The following is a 26,803-nucleotide window of genomic DNA, read 5'->3' as shown; positions in this document are numbered from 1 at the left end:
ACAGTCCCTTTACATGTGATTGCCAGAACTCCATTTGGAGTTCAAACATGCTTATCTCAACCTTGCTTCTGGCTCTGGTTTGATTCCCCACTCCTCCACTTGCACCTGCTGAGATGGCCTTGCATCAGCCATAGCTTTCATAGAAGCTGTCCTTGAAAGGGCAGCTGTTGAAAAAGCACTCTTAGCCCCACCTACCTCACAGGGTGTTTGTTGTTGGCGGGGGGGGGGGGGAGGTAGAGGAGATTGTGACTGTTCTGAGACTCTGAGATTCAGAGTATAGGGCGGGATATAAATCCAAAATCTTCTTCTTCTTCTACCCCCATAGTCCCCAGGTATTTCCTGAGTTGGACCTGGCTGGCAAGCCTAGCAACTGGTCAAGCATTGATCCAAACCAGTTTGTACCAGTTTTGAGGTCACCTGTTTTTTTCAGCATTCTAATATGTCTGAACCCTGGTTCATTTTTACTTCCATGGGTCTCCTTCCACTCCCCCCTTGCCAGGCAACTGAATTTGATAGGCATTGTTTGGAGACAGTGGTGGTTGATGCCCAGTAGGGCGGCGGGGAGGGGTGCAAGACAGCAAGTGGTAGACCCAGAACAAACTGACTCTTGTTTTGACTCCCTTCTTTGCCACATGCAATGCTAAGAACACAAGCAGAGTAATCAGTTTCTTAACTGATGGCATCTAAATGAACGTGAGAAGGATCCCTGTCTACAATTCACTAAGCTTGTGTGCAGTTATACTTGATTCACTTATGGGAAAGATGATGTGGCCTCCACTACCCCTCCAACCACCTCTATCCACACCCAGCCCTCCAACCACTAGTTCACGCCACCTAGTTTGGCTTCTCTTTCAAGTTTTGCTGTTAATTTCTTTTCTACACATAATAGTCACATGGGAGGGAAGGCAGCATATAGTATAGCCTCATCTTGACAGATCTCTGAAGCTAAGCAGAGTCAGTACTTGGAAGGACCTTTAAGAAAGACTCTGCAGAGGAAGGCAATGGCCAACCACCTCTACTTCTCACTTGCCTTGAAAGCCCCTTACTTGGCTCACCATAAGTCAGCTGTGACTTGATGGCACTTACACACACACACACACAACACATGTTTTGAAATGAAAAGTTACAGATTGCAATTCGACGCATACTTCTTTGAGGACAAATCTACTGGACTTTATTTACTTCCAAGTAGTGAGCCACTGGCAGGGAACAAGGGTGCTTTGACAAGGGTCTGCCTGTTGAAAGTGGGCAAATAGTCCCACCTATGTACTGTCAAGCTGCAACCAGTTTACGGCAATCCCAACAGGAGGCTTTCAAGGCAAGTGAGAAGCAGAGGTGGCTGACCATTGCCATTCTCTATACAGTCTTCCTTGGTGGTCTCCCATCCTAGTATCAACCCTGCTTAGCTTCTGAGTTCTGACAAGATCAGAGTATATAATACTGTCTTCCCTCCCAAATGGTACCCTACTTCCAAGTAAATAAGTATGCAACTGGGTTGAAAAGTCAAAATGGGGCCAGGAGAAGAGGGGGTCTGAGAGCCAGTTTGGTCTAGTGGTTAAATGTCCAGACTCTTATCTGGGAGAACCAAGTTTGATTCCCCATTCCTTCACATGCAGCTGCTGAGTGACCTTGGGTCAGTCATAACTCTATCAGAAGCTGTTCTCTCAAGAGCAGTTTCTGTCAGAGCTCTCTCAGCCTCACCTACCTCACAGGTTGTCTGTTGTGGGGAGGGAAAGAGAATTGTAAGCAGCTCTCTCAATCTCCTCTTCCTCTTCCTCTTCTTCTTTTTCTCTGCAATCCTATGCACACTAACTGTAGTGTAGGCCTATTAACTTCAGTGGACTTAGACTGAAGCAACTACACACAGCAATCAATGTCTTCTGTCTAAGTCCCAACAAAAGAAATACATTGGGGGGGGGACTTTGCTGATTTGAGCATTTTTGTGTATTTTTCTTGCTTTTATATTTGCTTAAAGAAGCCTGCCATCTCTTAGGCAGATGACAAACTGTTTTTACACTTGTGGCACTACGCATGTATGGATGTGGCAGTTCGCTACATAAGTCAGCAGAAAAACTTAAAACCAGTCCTCTGCCCCAAGAAACATACAATCTAAATTTAGACAGGGGAGGAAAGAGTGGAGTACAGGATAGAACTAAAGCCAGAATGAATAGAAATTCACGTCCAAAATAGCTCAAAAAAGCTAAACGATACTATGAGTCTGTGAATCTTTAGGAATTTAGATTAGATCTGGGCTTAGCATTTAAGCTCATTTTCATGGATTTTTTTTAATACTGAAGTTTAACTGTTGCCAAATGTTATTTTTCAGACATATCTTCAGAAATATGGGGTCTTGAATAGACATAAAAGGAGTGTATGGAAAATAATTCAGATTTTAGTGAGAGAAATTTAAAATATTGCACACAGCCACACAGTACCGAGACACAGCCTCTCAATAGCTGGAAGTCTTCTGCTCCAGGTAGAATGATGTAGATACGGTCCAACTTGAATCCAGCTGTGTAGCTAACAGGCAGACCAGTATTTCATGCCTAGTTTCGCCATCCAAGTTTTACAATGATCAAAGAAATTTCTCCCAAAAAAGATGCTCAAAATACCGTATATTTCCTTCAGGCAATGTATTTCACTAGGCACAAAATATGGCTCACAACCTTGCTCCTGCCTACACCCCCAACGTCCCTAGATATTTCCTGAGTTGGACCTGGCAACCCTAGAGCCATCATCTTTACAGAACTGCAATTCTTTGAACTGGTTCTATGCAAGACTACAACTTAATAAACGCCTAAGAACTAGTGGGCATTCAATGAAATTGCTGAGCAGTTGGGTTAGAACAGATAAAAAGAAGGTACTTCTTCACCCAAGGGGTGATTAACATGTGGAATTCACTGCCGCAGGAGATGGTGGCAGCTACAAACATAGCCAGCTTCAAGAGGGGATTGGATAAAAATATGGAGCGGAGGTCCATCAGTGGCTATTAGCCACAGCTTATTGTTGGAACTGTCTGGGGCAGTGATGCTCTGTATTATTGGTGCTTTGTGGGGGGTGGCAAAGTGGAAGGGCTTCTAGCCCCAATTGTGAACCTCCTGATGGCACTTGGTTTTGTTTTGGGGGGGTTTTTTTGCCACTGTGTGACACAGAGTGTTGGACTGGATAGGCCATTGGCCTGATCCAATATGGCTTCTCTTATATTCTTATGTTCTTAAGATTACCAACCTCCAGGTGAGGCCAGGAGATCTTCCGGAATTGCAAATTATTTCCAGACAACAGAGATCAGTTCATCTGGAGAAAATGGCTGCTTTGGAGAGTAGACTCTATGGCATTACACCCCATGGAGGTCCCTCCCCTCCTCAAACCCTGTTGTCACAAGGTGATGTTCCCTAGATCTCCAAGAATTTCTTAACCTGGAGTTGGCAACCCCTATAAATGCCTCTTAAGCACTGTGATTAGCTCAGTGATCATAATTTTCTTCAACTGCAAAATAAGTGAGCTGATAGCAACAACTGTAGTTTATTTTATCAGTGCAAGAGACACAGGGCTGTAACTTCATTTGATATGTAATCTCAAATGTAATATGTGATCTCATTTGATATGTAATCTTTTATTATGTAATCTTATCCTGAGTCTGGTTGCGGAAGAGGGTGGGATATACATCACATGAAATAAAAAAATAGTAATCCTGCACCACTCTGCTTCAAAGGATTCATTTGCATCACCAGGCCTGACATCCTCTGGACTGATGGGCATGTGTCCCTGGTGATACAAGCCTGAATGTTTTTGTGAAGACAATTAGGGATATTTCTGAATTTCATGACAACTCTGGTTCCATTTGAAAGTTTCCTCCCACTCGGGATGAACCTTCGGCCCTCTTTTTTCCCTGACTATCTTAATCGTCAAGAGTAATTTTGCTTTTAAAATTGACTCCTCTTTTCATGTCAATTGTGTGTAAATGGCATAAAATGGTATATAATATAAAAATGTCACAAAGGAAGCAGACCAAAATGGAAACGTTGCCAGAGATAATAGATGGGAAGAAAAATCAAGCTCCAAATCATGTGCGTTGATTTTAAGAACATAAGAACATAAGAGAAGCCATGTTAGATCAGGCCAATGGCCCATCCAGTCCAACATTCTGTGTCACACAGCGGCAATATATATATATATATATATATATATATATATATATATATATATATATATATATATATATATATATATATATATATACACACACACACACACATACACACTGTGGCTAATAGCCACTGATGGACCTCTGCTCCATATTTTTATCTAACCCCTTCTTGAAGGTGGCCATGCTTGTGGCCGCCACCACCTCCTGTCGCAGTGAATTCCACATGTTAATCACCCTTTGGGTGAAGAAGTACTTCCTTTTATCCGTTTTAACCTGTCTGCTCTGCAATTTCATCGAATGCCCACGAGTTCTCGTATTGTGAGAAAGGGAGAAAAGTACTTCTTTCTCTACTTTCTCCATCCCATGCATTATCTTGTAAACCTCTATCATGTCACCCCTCAGTCGACGTTCCTCCAAGCTAAAGAGTTTTTTTTTTTTAAGAATTTAAAAGAATACGGGTTTATACACCCCTAGATAATTATGTTTGAAGATAACTGGGATTTCTCAAGCACAAATGGCCACACCTTAAATAAATAAAAAGGTGTGGCTAGGAAGGAGGGAAGGAGAGGGAATTGGATTTATACCCTGCCCTTTACTACCTGAAAGAGTCTCAGAGCGGCTTACAATCTCCTTTTCCTTCCCCTCCCCACAACATACACCCTGTGAGGTAGGTGGAGCGGAGAGGGCTCTCCCAGGACTGCTCTTGAGCAGAACAGCTCTGTGAGAAGTTGTGACTGGCTCAAGGTCACATCAGCAGGTACATGTGGAGGAGTGGGGAATCAAACCCAGTTCTCCCAGGTAAGAGTCCATGCAGTTAACCACTACACCAGATTGGCTCTTAATAGAATCATAGAGTTGGAAGGGGCCTCCAGGGTCATCTAGTCCAACCCCCTGCACAATGCAGGAAATTCACAAATACCTCCCCCCCCCTCCCCACATTCCCAGTGACACCTTGTTTCATGCCCAGAAGATGCCAAAAAACCTCCAGGATCCCTGGCTGAACTGGCTTGGAGAAAAATTGCTTCCTGACCCCAAAGTGGTGATCAGCATATCCCTGGGCTTGGTACCTATGGGTCAGAATTTATGTGGAAGTGTTGGCACCAAGGCCAGGCAGCCACAGGATATGCCCACCATCTTGGATTAAAGCCAACAAAAAACAGAGGAGGATGGTGGTCATCTCTGCTTTTGAAGGAATTTGTAGGAACTTCTAGAAAACATGATTCTCTGGGAGTGCCCTACTTTCCCTTTTGCCTGTTATATCACTTGGACTTTGGCCAAGGCAGGACAAATGGACTAAAGAAGCTCAACAGTTGTAAGTGTAGGATTTTCTGGACTTGATACTGCCAGGGAACCACAAGAAAAGTAGCAGAATGCTCAAAAAGTTTGAATGCAGCAAAACTGGGACTAGGTGTGGCAACAGACTTATAAAGTTTCACTGAAACAAAGCAGGAGTCAAGCAGCACCTTTGAGACCAACAAAGTTTTATTGAGAATGTAAGCTTTTGTGTACTGAAAGCACTCAGAATAAAACTTTGTTGGCCTTAAAGGTGCTGCTTGACTCCTGCTTTGTTCTACTGCTTCAGAACACGGCTGCCCACTTGGATCTATCTACAAAGTTACACTGAGTTAGTAATCAGATCTAAAACTAAAGTAACTTTTATTAAAGGAAATACATTCTGGAGAGTGCAGGTAAGAGAGAGATTACCTATTCTAGCTAACTAGATGGTACTGGATGCTGAAAGCACGTCCAGCCTCCATGATGCAATATGACAACAACATGAATCTTATTTGGGGTGTGTGAGGGAAAGAGAGTGTGGCCAGAAACAGAGGAAATTGCCCTTGAGAATAGCATTCTCCTTCAGAGAAAAGGATCAGATAGCAGAGAGGAAAGGATGCTCTAAGTATCATGACCTCTGCATTTGTCTAACTTCTTTGGTGCCATCTCTGAGACAGGAGACAGCACAAAGTCTTCCACTTCCAACCATAAGTAACCTAGAAAAAGCCCATAGTCTTTATGTAGTGACCATTTCGCCCTGAACGACGCTCTGCTCTAGTTGCCCACGAACTTCTCTGGTTGAATATTGACATAGCAGCTCTCAGTGAGGTCCGTTTCCCTGAGGAAGGTAGTCTTCAAGAACATGGTGCTGGCCATACCCTCTACTGGTTGGGTAAGTCAAAGGCTGAGAGCCGCCTTTCTGGCGTTGGCTTCATGGTCAGGAACTCCATTGCCTCCAAACTCGAAAACCTGCCAACAGGTCACTCAGATCGCATCATGTCCCTGCGCCTCCCACTTCAAAACAAGCAGCATGCAACACTCTTCAGTGTGTATGCCCCAACCCTTCAAGCAGATCCTGCAGAAAAGAACAAGTTTTATGCTGATCTACGCAACCTCGTACGGAAGACCCCCACAGAGGACAAGGTGATCATCCTTGGCGACTTCAATGCCAGAGTAGGTAAAGACTCGGAAGCCTGGAAAGGAGTACTTGGCAAACACGGCATTGGCAACTGCAATGACAACGGGCGCCTCCTGCTAGAATTCTGCACTGAGCACCAGCTCACCGTCACCAACACTATCTTCCAGCAGAAGAACAGTCTGAAGTCAACCTGGATGCACCCACGATCCAAGCACTGGCACCTTATCAACTACATTCTGGTGCGCCAGAGAGACCTTCGAGATGTCTTACACACCCGAGTAATGCCCAGTGCAGAATGTCATACGGATCATCGTCTTGTACGCTGCAATCTCCGTCTTCACTTTAAACCCACACCCAGGAGAGGAGGTATCCCTCGGAGGAAGTTTCAGGTTGGCAGTCTCCAGTCAGCCGAAGTTAAAGCTGCCTTCCAGGCAAAACTCCAGTCAAGAATTGAGGACCCCAGTTGCCCCACAGACCCTTCTCCAGAAGCACTCTGGGAACACCTAAAAACTACCATCCTGCAGATCTCTGAGGAAGTCCTCGGGTTCTCCACAAGGAAGAACAAGGACTGGTTTGATGAGAACAATCAAGAGATCCAAGATTTACTGGCAAAAAAGAGATCTGCCTACCAAGCACATCTTGCTCAGCCCTCCTGTCCTGGGAAAAAAGCAATCTTTCGGCTGCATGTAGCAACCTCCAGCGCAAGCTTCGAGACATTCAGAATGAGTGGTGGACCAAGCTTGCAGAGAGAACCCAGCTGTGAGCAGACACTGGTGATTTAAGAGGGTTCTACGAAGCCCTGAAGGCAGTATATGGCCCATCATATCAGGCTCAGAGTCTCTTGCGTAGTGCAGACGGCCAAGTGCTCCTCACAGACAAGGCATCCATACTGAACCGGTGGTCGGAGTATTTTCAGGTTCTCTTCAGTGCCAACCGCGTAGTTCAAGATTCAGCAATCCACCTCACCCCACTTCAACCAGTGAAAACAGAGTTGGATGAGATCCCCACCCTAGAAGAGACTGTTAAAGCCATCAAGCAACTGAAAAGTGGCAAGGCAGCGGGAGTTGATGGAATCCCACCAGAGATCTGGAAGCATGGGGGCACAGTACTACATAGCACACTTCACAAAGTACTTGTCACCTGCTGGGAACAAGGCAAACTACCACAGGACTTTCGCGATGCAATCATCATCACTCTACACAAGAACAAAGGGGAAAAGTCAGACTGCTCCAACTACCGGGGGATAACCCTGCTCTCCATCGCAGGCAAAATCCTTGCCAGAATACTCCTGAACAGACTGGTGCCCACCATTGCAGAAGAACTCCTCCCAGAGCCAGTGCGGCTTCAGAGCTAACAGGAGCACCACCGACATGGTATTTGTTCTCAGGCAGCTCCAAGAGAAATGCAGGGAACAGAACAAGGGTCTATATGTGACTTTTGTCGACCTTACCAAAGCTTTTGATACCGTTAGCAGGAAAGGCCTGTGGCAAATCTTGGAACGTTTAGGATGTCCCCCAAGGTTCCTCAGCATGATCATCCAGCTACATGAAAACCAGCGAGGCCAAGTCAGACACTGCAACGACCTCTCGGAGCCCTTCCCAATAGGCACAGGTGTAAAGCAAGGCTGCGTTCTCGCGCCAACTCTCTTTACGATCTTCTTTAGCATGATGCTTCAAAGAGCCGCAGTAGATCTAGATGATGATGATGGTGTATACATCCGCTATCGCACTGATGGCAGCCTGTTCAACCTGAGGCGACTAAAGGCTCACTCCAAGACAATGGAAAAACTCATCCGAGAGCTACTGTTTGCTGATGATGCTGCACTTGTCTCCCACTCGGTATCAGCTCTGCAGCATATGACGTCCTTCTTTGCAGAGGCTGTCAAGCTATTCAGCCTAGACGTTAGTCTGAAGAAGACAGAAGTTCTCCACCAGCCTGCACCCCAGGAAGATTATCACCCTCCCTGCATCACTGTGGGTGAATCAGTTCTGAAGACAGTCCAGCAGTTCAGCTACCTGGGGTGCATCATCTCCTCAGATGCCAAGATTGACAAGGAGATTGACAACAGGCTGGCAAAGGCAAACTGTGCATTTGGCCGACTGCACAAAAGAGTGTGGAGCAACAAGCATCTGAAAAAAAGCACAAAGATCAATGTTTACAAAGCGGTTGTGATGACAACCCTCATCTACGGCTCCGAATCGTGGGTTTTATACCATCATCACCTGCGACTCCTTGAGCGCTTTCACCAGCGCTGCCTTCGCACCATCCTCAACATCCACTGGAGTGACTTTGTGACCAACACTGAAGTCCTCAAGAGGGCGGAGGTTACAAGCATCGAGGCACTGCTGTTGAAGAAGCAGCTGCGCTGAGCAGGGCATATTTCTAGGATGGAAAACCACCGCCTTCCCAAGATTGCTCTGTATGGTGAACTTTCCACCGGCCATCGAAATAGAGGGGCACCAAAGAAGAGGTGCAAGGACTCCTTGAAGAAATCCCTTGGCACCTGTCGCATCAACCATCACCAGTGGTCTGACCTAGCCTCAGATCGCAAAGCATGGAGGCACACCATCCACCAGGCTGTCTCTTCCTTTGAGAACGCACACATAGCTGGTCTTGAGGACAAAAGGAGATTGAGGAAGAATTGCACTGCTACAGCACCAACCCCAAATCAGACTTTTCCCTGCAGCCACTGTGGCCGGATCTGCCTGTCCCGCATTGGTCTTGTCAGCCACCAGCAAGCCTGCAGCAGATGTGGACTACTGCACCCCTCTTAAATCTTCGTTCGCGAAGTCAAGCCGAGAGAGAGTGACCATTTGCCTGTGATCAGGAGCTACCAGTATCTGACTGGTATAGCTTGGCACCTATGGGTCAGACGTAGGCTGTGCCCTCTGAAGCAATGCATTCTGTACATCATGCCAGACCTGACAGAGATGCTTAGCTGACACCTGCAATCTTCTTCAATGGGCTGTAGAACTGTAAATCCACCTGAGATGGTGATTTTACTGGATCTGGAAGTATTTTTGCAGTGTGTTTTCCTATGTAGGCCCCAAAGTTCTTTTCAGATCAATTGTGACTAGTGGAATCAAGTGGTTGATCAGGTGTAAAAGGAAGTAAATCATGACATGTGACATAATAGCCAAAACTACAGGATTCTGCACCAACTGGAGTTGTAGAGTGCTTACAGTAGTCTAGCCTTGATGTTACTGTGGCATGGCCAAATCAGCCATGTCATAGTAGTGTTTTTATTTGCTTGGTTTAATTTCATGTTGATAATGTCACTTTATTTGTCTTTGTAATTGGTTTTTGAAATTTTAACCAGTTTTATTGTTAAACAATATAATTTCTTTTTTATATCATGGCACACCTTTAAAAATTGTTTTTTTCCCCTTCCTCTTACTGTAACACATGTTATATGCTGGATACAGTATAGCATAGATTTCCAGATACCTAGGAATCAGGATGTGTTTGGGGAGAGACGGTGGCTCAGTGGGAGAACATCTGCTTGGTAAACAGAAGGTCCCAGGTTCAATCCCTGGCATCTCCAACTAAAAAGGGTCCAGGCAAACAGGCATGAAAAACCTCAGCTTATGACCCTGGAGAGCCGCTGCCAGTCTGAGTAGACAATACTGACTTTGATGGACCAAGAGTCTGATTCAGTATAAGGCAGCTTCATATGTGTTGTCAGTCTCCACCCTGTAGCATCAGGAAGTATGCAAGCCTGGCCTTAGACTGTCTGGCACCCTAAGCAAGGCTAACTTCTGGCACACACACGCGCACCCCACTGATAATGTCACTGGGTCACATGGGGGGCGCTCAATTAAGCACCCCAGAAGGCCAGTGCCCTAGGCAATAGACTAGTTTGCCTAGTGGCAGGGCCAGCCTGGAAATATGAAATTATATGATTGTACAGCATATCAGTTGCACGGTTTTAATGGAGTTTGGTTGTCTTTAAGTTTGTACTGAATAATGGAGCTGATACAAATGCCTCCTGTTTGTTATGCACACCATTAGGTTTGTGTGCTGCCCTTGTCTGCTTAGACATCTCATCATCCATACGAGTAGATGGAAGATGTAATGCGATTGCTTAAAAAAAAAATTTTAAGTGACTTTTTGAACGGTAGGAAAATTTGTCTCTTGATGGAAGAGTGAAGTGAAAATTAAATAAAGTGTTTTTAATACTTTAAGGATGACGTGGAAGATGCTAAGTGAATGACAGAAACGGGAAGCAGTCGGAGAAATGTACAGACTGTATCAGGAAGCTAGAGCTGAATTTGAGACAAGGGTAAGAGAACAGAAGCACTGTGATCAGATGGACTCGGCCTCTCAGGGAGGCTGTGCACCTTCAGTGACATGGGTTGGTCCACATAAACGTACCCTGTCACTTGTCATATCTTTCTCATTCTTTCTTTCTTATTCAGAGGAACTAGCACATCTATAGAGATGCTGGTTCACATACTTGCCCTGATCTCCTGACTCACCAGAGCTGCTGAGGGAAGTTTCATGGAACCCTGAGTGGGGGGAAAAAAATCTCAGAATTCTCTCTGAAACACACACACACAGAAGGATGGCTGTAAATACACTGGAGTTTTGAAACTGACCAGCATTTTTCCACAGCCAGGTTCTCTCATGGCTCCCTCTGCCTCCTCATTTGATTGCAGAGATTTTGGAATTCATTGGATTTGCCTGAGCTTTCTTTTCCTCATTTCTATTATCCCTGATTGCTGGATTGGTGGCTTTAGAACTGCAAATATCCCTTAGTACAGCAAGCAACAGTTCAGAATTCGAATGGCAAGCAAACCTTCTTGGAGACTCTCAGAACTCAATACCAAGGAAACTTTCTTCGCAGATCCCTCCACCCCACAGCTCTAAATCTGAGGAAGAGCAACAGGGTCCCTGTGGGAACAATCTAAGGAAGAGTCCTCAAATGTAAGCACTGTGGATTCAATGGGTCTTACTTCCAGGAAATTGGATTGGCCCTTGGATTGCAGCGTGTATCTTATGTGTGTTGTATAATGGGTTCCTTTAAGAAGAAGAAGATATTGGATTTATATCCCACCCTATTCTTTGAAAGAGTCTCAGAGTGGTCACAATCACTTTTACTTTCCCCCCACCCCCCACAAAAGACACCCTGTGAGGTAGGTGGGGCTGAGTGAACTCTTACAGCAGCTGCCCTTTCAAAGACAACTCCTATGAGAGCTATGGCTGACCCAAGGCCATTCCAGCAGGCGCAAGTGGAAGCGTGGAAAGTTAAAACCTGGTTCTCCCAGATAAGAGTCCATGCACTTAACGACAACACCAAATTGGCTCTCTACACCAAACTAACTTTCTAAGTGGAACCTTACTTCTGGGGAGGGCCATGGCTCAGTGGTAGAGCATATGCCTGACATTAAAAAAAACCCATGTTCAATCCCCAGCATCTCTAGTTTAAAGTATGAGGTAAGAACTCTACCTGAGATTTTGGAAAGTTGCTGCCAGTCTGTGTAGACAATACTGGCTTTGATGGATCAAGGGTCTGATCCAGTACATAAGAACATAAGAGAAGCCATGTTGGATCAGGCCAATGGCCCATCCAGTCCAACACTCTGTGTCACACAGTGGCTAAAAAAACCAAGTGTCATCAAGAGCTCCACCAGTGGGGCTAGAAGCCCTTCCACTGTGCCCCCCCACAAGCACAAGAATACAGAGCATCACTGCCTCAGACAGAGAGTTCCAACAATAAGCTGTGGCTAATAGCCACTGATGGACCTCTGCTCCATATGCTTATCCATTCCACTCTTGAAGCTGTCTATGCTTGTAGCCACTGCCACCTCCTGTGGCAGTGAATTCCACATGTTAACCACCCTTTGGGAGAAGAAGTACTTCCTTTTATTAGTTCTAACCCAACTGCTCAGCAATTTCATTGAATGCCCATGAGTTCTTGTATTGTGAGAAAGGGAGAAAAGTACTTCTTTCTCTACCTTCTCCATCCCATGCATAATCTTGTAAACCTCTATCATGTCACCCCACAGTCAACGTTTCTCCAAGCTAAAGAGCCCCAAGTGTTTTAACCTTTCTTCATAGGGAAAGTGTTCCAGTCCTTTAATCATTCTAGTTGCCCTTTTCTGCACTTTTTCCAATGCTATATCTTTTTTGAGGTGTGGTGACCGGAATTGTACAAGGCAGCTTCATGTGTTCAGATTGCCTGACCAATGACTGCCATGCTATTCATGTTTTTAAACATTCCCCTTTTTTGTGTCTCCTCTCATGTAGCCTTTCCACACACCATCAGCTTTCTCCCCCCACCCCCCCAACACACACACTGTATTTCCAGATGTGCTGACCAAGGTATTAGAAGCCCCGGCTGGTTGGTTTGTCCAAGTTGACTGAAATTAAATCCACTGAAGATAGAGGGCCTGTGCCTGAGTTGTGAGGGAATGGGTTTGTCAATCCACCTTCCAACCCTTGGCGGGGTGCCACTGCTGCCAGCACCAATGGTGAGGAGTTCAAATGTGACATTGGATGCCTCCCTTCCTGTGAAAGTCTAAGTTATGAATGTTGCCAGGTCAGCCTTCTACCATCTTTAGTTGGTCAGGCAACTGGTTCATTACCTCTCCTCCCACAACTTAGCCATGGTGATCCATGCAATGGTTGTTTCGAGACTGGATTACTGCAGCTCACTCTAAGTAGGACTGCCCTTGACCCTAATTCCAAAACTTCAGTTGGTAAATGCTGTGGTATACCTCCTGCATGGGTCACCTATGTGGGCGCCAATGCAGCCAGTGCTTCGCCAGCTGCATTGGCTTCCAGTTGAGCACTGAATCGGGTTCAAGGTTATGGTGTTAGCCCCAGACCATATAGGGTTTTAAAGGTTATCAAATCTGCAGGACCAGCTCTCCCCATACATTCCCCAAAGAATCCTGTGTTCTTTGGAACAGCATATTTTGGTGGTCCCTGGCCCCAAAAACGTCTGCTTAGCCTCAACCAGAGCCAGGGCCTTTTTGGCTCTGGCCCCAGCCTGGTGGAAAGCTCTTCCAGGTAAGATCTGGGCCTGTGGGACTTATAACAGTTTCACAGGGCCTGTAAAATGGAGCTGTTCTGCCAGGCCTTTGGTTGAGCGAAACTATAGGATAGCATACAGCTGTGTAAATAAAAAAACCACTAAGAGACACCATAAATTTTAAACAACAAAACAGTGTAATGTAAAGGTCGGTGGTGTCCTGACAGAGCTTGCACATAGAACTTCAAATAGACAAAAGCATGTAGCAAGAAGACATTAATAGAAGACAGTTCAAAAGCAGTCTTTCCAATCACCAAGGAGTGACAATTTTCCAGTATTTAGTTCATGGAACTAAAGAAGCCCTTCCAAAGACGTCTGTTCTAGATATCAAGACGTTTCATCTGTCTTTCTTCTGTTTGGAGGCTTATTTATCACTGGAACCCAATCTTTACAATACATTCAAAGGAGACCAATAAGGTTCAGAACATGTCTGTAAGGTTTCTAGGTTTGTTTGGTTTTTTATTTACACAGGCCTTTGGTTGAGGCAGTGGATGTCCACATATATCAGCCTCCCCTGCTCTACCCTAGGGTTGCCAATCCCCAGGTGGGGGCAGGGGATCCCCCAGTTTGAAGACCCTCCCCCCGCTTCAGGGTCGTCACAAAGCGGGGGGAGGGGAGGGAAATGTCTGCTGGGGACTCTATTATTCCCTATGGAGATTTATTCCCATAGAAAATCATGGAGAATTGATCTGCAGGTATCTGAGGCTTGGGGGGGGGGCTGTTTTTAGGGGTAGAGGCACCAAAATTTCCATATAGCATCTAGTGTCTCTCCCCAAAATACCCTCCAAGTTTCAAAAAGATTGGACCAGGGGGTCCAATTCTATGAGCCCCAAAAGAAGGTGCCCCTATCCTTCATTATTTCCTATGGATGGAAGGAATTGAAAAGGTGTGCTGTCCCTTTAAATGTGAGGGCCAGAACTCCTTTTGGAGTTCAATTATGCTTGTCACAGCCTTGATCTTGGCTCCACCCCTAATGTCTCCTGGCTCCACCCCCAAAGTTCCCAGATATTTCTTGAATTGGACTTGGCAACCCTACTCTACCCTGATGCTTTTATCTGCATGGAGATATACTACATGTGGTGTTAATGCCTGTTTGCTCAACCTCCTGATCCATATGGGCATACATAACAGGTACACCCAGGAACTCTGTTGATTGCCTGCTATCTTTGGACTTTGTGTTGTGAGATTTTAAATTAGATCATGTTAAATGTATTTTAATTGTTTTATCTAGTTGTAACCTGCCCTGAGCCTGCTTGCAAGGGAGGGCAGGATAGATATGTGACAAAATAAATAAATAAATCTAACCCAAATTATGGCAACAAAATTCTGCCCCAGACTCTTTTAGAGAACCACAAACCCATCAGCCACCATTATGGGGATAATTCTCATACAGCCAGATCTGGTGCACTGATTGCTTGCTGAGGTCCATAAGGCCTGAGGAGGTTTTCAAATTGATGGTGTTTTCAAACTTTTATATGTAATGCTTACAGGAAGTTATTAAAATAAGGCAACAGGGGACAGGCTCAAAGATGCAGTCATTCATCTGTGTTGTGTTACGTGGGGTGAGGCCGTCAAGAGCCCCTGTTAAAGGCCTTGTTTTTCCAAGTGTTAATAGCAACATTGTTTTTTAGCATTATTTTATTCAGGTCTGCAATCCTATTACTAGTGGCATTGGAACATAATCAAGTATTACCTGCAGGACAAATCAAAAGATTAAATTAAACTGGGATTTAAATCCCCACTAACATAGGATCAAGAAAATATTGCTTTCTTTTTTTTTCTTTTGTAGAGGCCCCATCTTAGATTCCCTCTTCCCTCCCTTTTAAGGATTTTCCTAGAATACACAATATTATAGTTTGGGATATTAAAGACAATGGAACAAACAAGAATGATAGTGAGAGTTCTCCATGCTGTTATTCAGTAGTTGGTCTCTCCTCAGCTTCTTCTCCATCGGTTGTGGGAGTCCCAACCTTGTTGAACCAATGGGCACTTCTTGGACTTGTGAGAACAAGGTAGTGGGCAGGACACCACAACAAAATGGTTGCTACGGTGGTGGAGCGAATCACAAAATGCCCTAGGGGATGGTTCCAATCACCAAACATTGTGAGGCTCCACCAAATGTTAGGAGGTTCCAAGCTCAACGTCCTCCTGAGATGGAGGTACATGTTTCCAAAGTTCATGACTCCTGAGTTCTTCTGAAGCACTTCCCATGTTAATGAAGAAGAAGAAAGCCTGTAATGGCTCTTTGCTTTGGACAAGAAGGACTTAGGCATCAGGAAAAACATTTGAGGGTGCCATGGCAACCACAGGCACCAAACTGGGGATTGCTGGTCTATTAAAATCTTAGGCCATGGCTTTGACCACTTTCTGCTATTACGTTCAGTGCTTCTTTCCCTTTTCATCCACCTTTGCTCAGTCTGTGTTTCATATGCCTTAGCTTTCCATGGGGCTTCAGTCGGATTTCACACTATCTGCCCCGGGACTGCAACTAGTTCTGCCTCTTTCATGCAGCAAACAAGATCCTCTAAAAACTGGTTTCTGTTTGCCACGTGAAAAAGGCAAAGCGAGTTGCAGCCCTGGGGCAGATAGTGTGAATCCAACAGAAGCCCCGCAGAAAAGAGGAGCGTGAGAGCAGCATAAGGCTAGTGGGAAATGAGTCAGAGGTTCCCCTCAGTCACCATGGCTAGTAGCCACTGATAAGACTTATCCTCCATGAATCTATCTACTCCTGTTTTAAAGCTGTTTATTCCTGTGGTTATCACTACATCTTCTGTCAGTAAATTTCACATTTTAATCACTCTCTGTGTAAAGAAGTATTTCTTTTTGTCTATCCTGAACCTACTGCCCATCAGCTTCATTGGATACCCTCGAGTTGTAGTATTTTGGGAGAAGGAGAAAAATTTCTCTTTATCAGCTCTCTCCAGCCCATGCATAATTTTATAAACCTCTTTCATACCCTCCTTAGTTGACTGTTTTCTAAACTGAAAGTCGCAGATTCTTCAGCCACTGACTTCAACCTGAAACCCTGAAGAGCTGCTGCTGGACATAATATACCATACTGACTTTGGCAGACCAATGTTCTGACTCAACAGAAGGCAGTTTTGTATGTGTAACATGTGTATATGTAATGCTGAATTTCTGCAGTGCCTTCCTTAGAAAAACTGATCTGACACCTTCCCCTTTGGCTTTTCATTGGCTTCTGAAGATGGCCCTTTCTCCAAAGATTCTTCAATTTGTGCATCAGAGTTTTCTCTACTGAACCTGACTAGTGTTTTGATGCCGGTGATTGCTTGTCAGATATGTTATTATAAAAACATAAGAGCCCTGCTGGATCAGACCAGTGGATCTATTTAATCCCGCATTCTGTCTCACACAGCAGCCAACCAGTTCCTCTGGAGGGCCAACAACAGGGCAAAGTAGCCGAAGCCTTCCCCTGATGCTGCCTCCTGGCTTTGGGATACAGAGGATTAGTGCTTCTGAATGTGGAGGTCCCCTCAGGCACCATGGCTAGTAGCCATTAATAGACCTATGTTCATGGTTAATGTTGCTGCTGTAAGGGTGGGAAGAAGGGGGGGAAATATATGGGGGATCCATTCACAGATCTCCTACCATCCTGTGTAGTTTGGCCCAACTGAACTGTGCTCAAAAACACAAGATCAGTGTGATAAACCTGCTTTTTCTTAATTCATGTACACAGGGCTGGTGCTAGGCTTTCTGGCACTCTAGGCAAGTCACCCATTATTTAAAAAAAATTGCAGGGAAAATGACGAGTGCCAAACTTGAAATTTTTCTCATTTTTAATTTACTGATTTTTAATTTTAATTTTTCCCAAAAAAAAAAAAGTGATAAGTTATTTAAAAAATTGTGCAAATAAGTGCTTACTGGCTGGGCCAGGAAGGAGGGTGGCAGGAGAGAATGAGGTAGGAGCCCAAGTCGCACATAGGGGAGAGGGGGGCGGCTTGGCTTTGCCAAGGGCAGCTTGGTGATGGGAGAGGATGAGACAGCAGTGGTCAGGAGCCAGAGTCACATGTCAGGGAGGGGACACCCAGTGGCTCCCCCTAGACCACGTGGTGCCCTAGGCGGGTGCCTACTTTGCCTATTCCCATACACCAGCCCTGCATGTACAGACATAACCCATCCTTAGCTTCAGTCTCAACTTGGCTGAGCGAAATACCTGCTATTGTGGGGTGGGAGGACCTCTAATAGATGCACAGTAGTGGAAAGTGCCATCAAGTCACAGTCAATTTATGGTGACCCCACAAGGCTTTCAAGGCAAGAGACAGAGATGGTTTGCCATTGTCTGCCTCTGCATAACAACTCTCATCTTCCTTGGTCTTCTGGACCCTGGTCCAAGCATTAACCAGGGTCAGTTTCAGTTTATTTCAGTTTATATCCCGCCCTTCCCACCGAGGCGGCTCAGGGCGGCTCACAACATATAAAATCTAACATAGAGTTTGGTTTTAAAAATACATCAATTTGCAACAATTTAAAACAGTAAAACAGAAAACATATAGAACAAACGATCTGCCAAAGTGCTACACTACAACCTTCCATAAAGTTTCCAATGTCAGTTAATTACAGGCCCTGCGGAACTGCCCAAGGTCCCGCAGGGCCCTCACCTCTTCCGGCAGCTGGTTCCACCAGCAAGAAGCCATTACCGAAAAGGCCCTGTCCCTGGTGGATTTCCGATGGGCCTCCTTTGGCCCGGGGATTACAAGCAGGTTTTGAGAGCTCGATCTCAGTACTCTCTGGGGAACATGTGGGGAGAGACGGTCCCTACGGTAGGCAGGTCCTAGGCCATATAGGGTCAACCCTGCTCAGCTTCCAAGATCTAGCAAGACCATCCTAGCTTTGGCCATCTAGCTCAGTGCATTGGTAAATACATGCTAGATACAATTCAAATGCACAGTTTTCTAGTGATCCAGTAAATACCAACTATTTTAATACTTCTCTCCCACTCTAACAACCTGTGGGCACAGGACTTTTTCTTGTACATGTTGAGCTTCCCTGTCCCAAACAAATTTTCATAAATTTAGAGAGAGCTCAATCTATTTGGTGCTGGAGAAGAATCCTGAGAGTCCCTTGGACTGCAGGAAGATCAAATCAGTCAGTTCTAAGGGAAATCAACCCTGACTGTTCCCTGGAAGGTCAGATGCTGAAGATGAAGCTCAAATACTTTGGCCACCAAATGAGATGGGAACACTCACTGGAGAAGATCCTGATGCTGGGAAAGACAGAAGGCAAAAGAAGAAGGGGACGGCAAAAGATGAGATGACTGCAGTGGCGTAGGGAGGGGGGGCGTGGGGGGCGGGTCGCCCCAGGTCCGGGGGGTCCCCGCATTGCCAAGGGGGGTCCCGACAAGCGACAACGAAGCTCCCGAGGTGAAAAAAAAAACACAAAAAATCCTCTCCATGCTAGCGGGAGGCGTGAAGGAGCACGCTTGACTTAGGAGGCGGTGGCAGGAGAGAGAGGAGGGGCGCGCGCGTGTGTGTGAGAGAGAGAAGGGGGGGATTAATGTGTGCGGTGATCTGCAGCCCTTAGCCCCGCCTACCTTTCCTCTCCTCCACGCGCACTCCTCTTCCCTCCCCCCCCCCAGCCTGACTGTTGCACTTGGGCGGCTGCTGCGCTCGTCGAGCTGCAGTGCCAAAGGCGCCGGTGGCCCCTGTGAGCAACGAGCCCTTCAGCTGTTCGCACGCCCACTTTCCCTTGCTTCCCACCCTCGTTCCGAAATAGAGCAACAACTGCTGTCGCCGAGGAGCCAGCTCCGGAGAGCCTCGTGGGGAGCTGAAGCATCGAATGGGTGCCCAGACGGGGGCATAAAGGAAAAGAAGCCATCTGAGGCAGGCAAAGCTGAGACGCCCAAGGGAGTCATTTGTGCAGGGGGGGGAGAGGATGTCAACCCCCCGGGAGAACAAACTGGGATCCTGCCAGGTTTTTAACTTCCTTTTCTTTTCTTTTCTTTTCTTTTCTTTTCTTTTTGTTTAACTGTCGATGGCAAACATTGCACCAGAACCCACCTACTCCGATTCCACTAAAGGCGGCGGTCTTTTCACAGCCTAACGAACTGGGCTCACTCTAGATAAAACTGTCCCTTACACTTGTTGAATTGGGCTCAGCCTGAATCGTGTCATCTTCTTAGACCCAAGGGTGTGGGTAATAAATTACACCTTCTGGGGACAGTCACAGTACTGCAAATAGCTCAGAGTCCACATACGTTCACTTGAGTGTGCAACCCAGTTCACTACTTGTATTAGCTGTTATGCATAACCTGTAACCAAATAAGCAAAGTCACTCGCCCTCCTCCCCTTGTTTGCTCTCAGCGGGAATGCACCCTAGTGCTCAAGTATGAGGAGTGTTAGAGTCAGTTTCACACATGGCACTTAAATCAGCCTTTTTTAAAAATAATCTCTGGACACAAACGATGCATGTCATTTGGCATTTTCATACATTGCCTTTTCAGCTCCAAAAAAGGGTCCAGGCAAGTAGGTGTGAAAAACCTCAGCTTGAGACCCTGGAGAGCCGCTGCCAGTCTGAGAAGACAATACTGACTTTGATGGACCGAGGGTCTGATTCAGTATAAGGCAGCTTCATATGTTCATATGTTCAAATGAAAAGTATCACTCTAAGTCTGTAGGGCAAAACCCTTGCATTGTCTCCTATGCTTGTTCTATTTTTCTTCTACATTTTCTTACTCGTCAAAAACATTCACAAGCGCAACTGCCTTTCCCTGCTCCACTCCTCTTGAAACCACATCCCAAGGGAGGCAGCATCCCAAGTGACCTTGATGGTGTTCCCTATCCCCAGAGCATCCTTTACCAGCAGGTGAAGCATGTGGACCAGGCAGATGATGCCCTTGAGGCACATAGCCTTCACCATGGCCAGCATGTTGGTGCTGGTGTCCGTGACCATATAGCCATGGACGATGTTGCCACTGCCCACCCACTCCCTCAAGCTACTCTGTATCATGCCAATGATGTTTTGCTCCTTGTGGTCTGTATCCATCCCATGCACATGGAGCAGAACCAATTGTAGTCCAGTGGCAGGCTGTCCCCTCCTGGAGCCTTGGATGTGCCCTGACGGTCCTGCTGGCTTCTCCAAAGGTCTAACAAGAACTGCACGGTTCTGCCTTGCACTAGAGAGCTGAGCCCTGCCCATCACCACTGCAAGCTGGCAAAAGGCTACACCCTCCACAAGGGAGAAGGGTTGGCCATCCACAGCAGTCATCTTGCTGACAAAGAAAGTGACTTCTTCCTGGGCCCTCCACATAGCCCTTTTGACCTCTTGGAGGTCTTAATGTCCCACCCACAGTAGGTCAAATGTGGAGAGCCTTTCTTTTTTCTCTAGCTGAGAGGGAGTAGACCTCTTCTTCCTCTTGATGGCTGCCACACTTTCCTTTGGCGGCAATATAGTTGGATGCACCCTTTGAAAGTGCCTGTGAAGAACGGGGGAGAACAAGTGTTGGAGGTTTGCACCCCCCTGGACATGAGTGTGGCACACTTGGCACTCTGCCATACAAAGGTCACTGGAGAGGATGCAGAAATGTTTTCAACTGTGGGCTTCCCCTCCCCACCCTCTGAATCACTGCTGTTAGAGTAATCCTCTGCAAAGCGTAGCAACTGCTGGTGTCTCTGGGCAGCACTAAGAACTGTTTTGCCTCTGTGTAGAGCCTAAGGAGGAGGGAAGGAGGGGTGGGAGTCTTTAATTGAGAAATGCAATCTGTCCCCAATCCGGAGAGATTGTAGAGGAGCTGGAAGCAGGATGAAGTTCCCTGTGTTTTTGGCATGTGTAGGTTGCAGGAGGCCCATTCTTGTGGCATTTCTCCCTGTCACATGGTGTGGTGGGGTAATCAGGTTATCAATCACATGACCTAGATCACACCAGCAGTGCCATCTTGGGGGGGGGCGTGCCGCCCCCAAAGTGATACCACTTCCTGTTCCCCCCCCCCACAAGTGGTGGCCATCTTGCGGAAGTGACATCACCGGAAGTGACATCATATCCTGTTTCTGGTGGCGTGCACACACATAGGGGGGCCCACATAAATCTTGGGCCCCAGGCCTCCAAAGCCCTAGCTACGCCCCTGGATGACTGGACAGCATTACTGATGTAACTAACACACATTTGAGCAGACTTTAGAGGACGGTGAAAGACAGGAGGGCCTGGCGTGACTTGTTCCATGATATCGCAAAGAGTCGGAATCGACTGTGCGACTGAACAGCAACAACAACCTATGGGAAAATTCCTGTTTCTGTGTTATGAATAGGACCTCCTTCAAACAAATGGGGCTTCACTGCCAGAGTTCTACATGTGCAAGCACAAAACTGTAAATCAGATCAACAATGAGAAAATAAATTGGAGATGCTTCAGAACTCACCAGAACATTTATTTAGGGATCTTACTGAATTTTTGGGACAAGTTTGACTCGAGTTGAAAGGTCATGCTTCTATTATGGTTTCTCCACATGCTGGGAAGTGGGAGGGGGGGGGGGGGAACCTAACTAAGTATAGTTCCTGACCAAGCCAACAGAATTCACTAGAAATATTGTTTTTTTAAAAAAAAAATGCCTCTGTTTGCATCAATTGCATGTAGATGGTGCAAAACATATAATATCATAAAGGGAGGGGGGGAAGCAATGTGCAAAAGAAAATAGCTGAATGAAAATGGTATTTCCAACCACGCATGAAACTTAGAACAAAAGAGGGAGAAATAAAATGTATATCTCCTAGCCATTCCGATTTGGATCTGGCTCTTACAACTCTGTGAATAAAGCCCTTGTTTGAGCTTCAAAATGAGGCTTGATTTTGCATTTTCTCCAACTATATGATTCAGTTAAAAAACAAAATACCCTCACAATCTACAATCTTGACAGCTTTATATAATGTTACCAGTGGGTGAGACATGTTTCCCTATAGTCTGTTGAGGAAATATTACTAACACTGAAGCAATATTTTCAAGGTGAATTTGGTAAGATTTTTAATTGCATGGTTGGTTGCATATTGTCTGATTTGGGATTGCTGCGAGTATAAACCAGGAAAGTACCAGTCAACTGGTGTCTTTAATCCCTAGGAAACCCCAATTTTTCAGGATTTATATCTCCCAATATTCCCTAAATATCTATTCTAGACTTCAGTGTTCTTATTTATGCTACCATTCCTGCATAGATTCTGATTAATTTTATATAGTGATTCACTCTAAATGTGCATACTTAGAATTGTATTATTTATCTTCCAACCCCCCAAAAAGGCACAATGGCATAGAATTTGGAAGGTTCTTTGCAGATAAGATTTCCTAGGAATAAATTGATTTGTTTTGCTCACCTTCTCTCAATTATTATTATTATGGTGGTGGTTGTATATGTTTTTCTAGAAAGAGCTGACTGACAAACTCGCAATTGGACAAGACTCCAGGTGGGCCAAAATAAACATAACATTAATTTCAAACTGTGATTCTCAGCCAGCATGAGGTCTCTGTCTCCCTCCCCCCCCCCTTCCCTCCCCATGTATGGCACTTCGGCTCCAACCATTCAAGTGAAGAGGCATTTTTCAGAGGAAGTTCTTTCAAAGGGCAGCTCTGTTGTATCCTGATTCCATCACAGGAGCTGCCTTTGGTAAATGTCATTCTTGTTATCCTAAAGGAGAGTTTGCGTTTGTGAGTCTTTTCATTACACTGGACACAGATAGGGCTATCCTCTCCCACCCCACCCCCACCCCCTTTTTCTTTGCATATCATTTTTAGCAATTCTGGGATTTTTTGTTATTGTAACATAGATCAGTGAGGACTTGTAATTAAACACATAACAATTCCCCCCCACACACACACACACAAAAAAAAAATGGTGACTATGAACAGTGTATTTTCTCCAAAGGTAAACATTGGTGCAATATGCTACAGCAGTAAAGTCAGCTTTTTAAAATTAGATATCGTAATAACTTGCTCACAAAAGTTAATAACTGGTTATTTTCCTTTGCTAAGCTTTCTGTAATTGTGATTTATGCATTTAATTCGTTCACTTAAGATATCTATTGGATTTTTAAAAACAAAATGTTTAAAACTTGGGACCACTTCACACTGCTGAATTTGTCCCCCAAACACACAAGCAGGCTCAAATTTAGCCGCAGTCATGGCTTCAAGACGTATGGACCATAATGTCTGTACTTCCCTGAAAAGGCATTTTACCTTTTCACTTCACCCCACCAATCTGTTCCCCGTTGGCATGCCAGTAAACAAGGGGGGAGTTGGTTGAGGGTTGTGCTTGCACCTGCTGGAGTGGGGAAAGGAGGGGAGCTCGCACGAACATGATGTTGTCACATCTACATGAGCATCTGGAAGTGGCATCAAGGTATTCATAACATTCTAGAAGTCCCTCCACTTGTATGGTAAAGCTCCTGTTGGTGGTGGGTTGGGTACATGAATAAAGCTTTAGAACAGGGTGGCCAACGGTAGCTCTCCAGATGTTTTTTGCCTACAACTCCCATCAGCTCCAGCCAGCATGGCCAAGGGCTGGGGCTGATGGGAGTTGTAGGCAAAAAATATCTGGAGAGCTACCATTGGCCACCCCTGCTTTAGAGGGTTTAAAATACTTTATTGATATGGTAGAATTGTAATTCTAACAATGAGGGGCAGAATTCACCTAAGGGGCCAGTTGTGTAGGGGCACTAACCAGCCTGGGAAGCGTCCTAGTGTGTAACCAGCAAGGAATCTCTCTCCATCATCGGGGGAGGGGAAGCTTGGTGCTCTTTCTTCTTACCTCCACCATGCCTCACCTGACTGAGTGGGCAGAGAGGGTCAGCAGTGGCTTCATAACATGATGTGGGAGGACAAACATCTTCCCATCTCCCTGTGGGCCTGGTGGGGACCAAGGAGGGCAGGGACTGCTGCACCCCACCTTGCCTGGCCACCAGAGGAAAAGGAAGGTGGGCACCGTTTTCCTCCCTCTCCAGAGCCCAGCAGGGATGAAGAAGGCAGGAGGTAACATCTTATCATAGTGGGGAGTGGGCAAAGAAGACAGGGAATATCTTCCTGCCTCCTTTTGGAATCTGAGGGAAAAGCTTGAAATCCTAACTTAAGGCCCCCACAAATCCTTGGGTCAGCCCAACTGACAATAACCCTGTAAAATAGAGGAAAGTTCATACGTAGATCATGAGTGTTGCAGAACTTTTAATCCTTAGGGAAAACTCTTAAGGAGCAGGTTTGGGGGATAGACTTTGCCCTGATGACACCACCAATGATCAGAATAGACAGTACTGGGCAACAGAGACCGATGGCTGTAATAAAGTGCCTACAGTATTCCTGTACTACACTACGGCATGGGGCTAATACCTAATGCATTCACAACAAAGATCGGAAGCATACCTGGTACATGAGGGTACATCCTACCAGTGTTCCCTCTAAGCTCACAGATTTTTAGCCTCCAGCTCACACATTTTTGTCTTAGCTCAGGAAGGATGACCCCAAAGCACACTAAGTGGGAGCACATTCAGCCGGGTCTTCGGACTCTGCACTGGCTTCCAGTGATATACCGAGTCCGGTACAAGGTGCTGGTCATCACCTTTAAAGCCCTATATGGCTTGGGACCTGTCTACCTGAAGGACCGTCTCTCCCCGCATGTTCCCCAGAGAGTACTGAGGTCGGGATCACAAAACTTCCTTACTGTCCCTGGGCCGAAAGAAGCCCGCTTGAAAGCTACAAGAGAAAGGGCCTTCTCTGTTATGGCCCCTACATGGTGGAATCAGCTACCGGAAGAGGTGAGGGCCCTGCGGGACCTTGTTCAGTTCCGCAGGGCCTGTAAAACAACCCTCTTCCGGTTAGCCTACACCTAGCTTGAGAATTTTAATGCAACCTGCCAGATCTCTGTATATATTGGAATATTTATTAATTTTTATGGTTTTATCTGTTTTATCTGTTTTAAAGTTATTCCCTTACATGTTTAAATATTGTTTAATTTATGTTGGATCTAATGCTGGAAGCCACCCTGAGCCACTTGTGGGAAGGGCGGGATATAAATTCTAAATAAATAAATAAATAAATAAATAATTTATGCAGTAGCTCACAACTTTAATGCTAGTAGCTCACAAAGTAGAATTTTTGCTCACAAGACTCTGCAGCTTAGAAAAGTGAAAATCGATACATTCCTCCAACGTAAGGGACCCTAGTACAAGAAAACAAATGAACCTCTTGTGGTTGAAAGAAGACTTTTTGTGTTGGAGGAAGGCACCACCATTAGTTCAATGGGCTGATAGCAGATGATCCACTAATGGACATACCCTCCTCACTGCAGTCCCCAACCCCAACTGGCCTTTTATCTGTGACGTCCAGCATCACCATTCACTTCCACCATCAGAGGTCTGCTGAGATCTAACCCATTGTATTAATCAATGACACCAACAATAGAAAAGAGCAAGAGTCCAGTAGTGGCTTAAATCACAGAGCTAGAACGAGTCCATCTGTCCTTATATCTTGGAGACTGGAGTGATTTCAGATGCTGAATGACAAAAGCAGGCAAATAACAAAGCAGGCGAATGACCGTAGCAAGTGTGATTGGATTAGATGTGATATGCAGATGGGTAGCAGGCATACTACCCTCTGCATATCACACCTAATCCAATCATTTCTGCTAATGGTTATTCACTTGCTATTGTCACTTGGCATATGGAATCACTCCATTCTCCAAGATACAAGGACAGATATACTGACATTCTAGCTGCATCTGAGGAAGTGAACAGTAACTCATGAAAGCTCATACCCTGCTAAGAATTTTCAGTCTTTAAGGCGCTACTGGACTCTTGCTATTTCTACTGCCACAGACAGACTAACATGCTGCCCATCTTGAAATGCACCAGTGGTTTTAATATAATAATAATAATTTGTCCGTTGCATACTGCTGGTGGCAACCTTTGAAACAAACATTGAGATAAACACAGAATCATACTGGAATTTCCTTCCCTTTCCATATCCTGAAGAAGAAGAAAAACCCACTGAAATTAATAAGCTTGCATGCTCTGAAGTTGTAAACAATAATTTCTCCTAGCACGATAGAAAGATATCAGGATTATCCACCATGATTAAGTCTTTGACAGGCTGACATTTTTGCAACAAGCGTCTTGCCAGAATTTATTAGCATGTTGGGCCTAACATACTTTTCTTTTGCCTGATGGGTGCCCTGGCTCAGCAGTTCCTTCCACAGTGGGATGATGGGATTGTTTTCCACGGT

The sequence above is a fragment of the Heteronotia binoei genome, chromosome 2, assembly GCF_032191835.1.
Source record: "Heteronotia binoei isolate CCM8104 ecotype False Entrance Well chromosome 2, APGP_CSIRO_Hbin_v1, whole genome shotgun sequence".
NCBI classification, from domain to species: Eukaryota; Metazoa; Chordata; class Lepidosauria; order Squamata; family Gekkonidae; genus Heteronotia; species Heteronotia binoei.
This window is presented reverse-complemented; position numbering follows the sequence as displayed.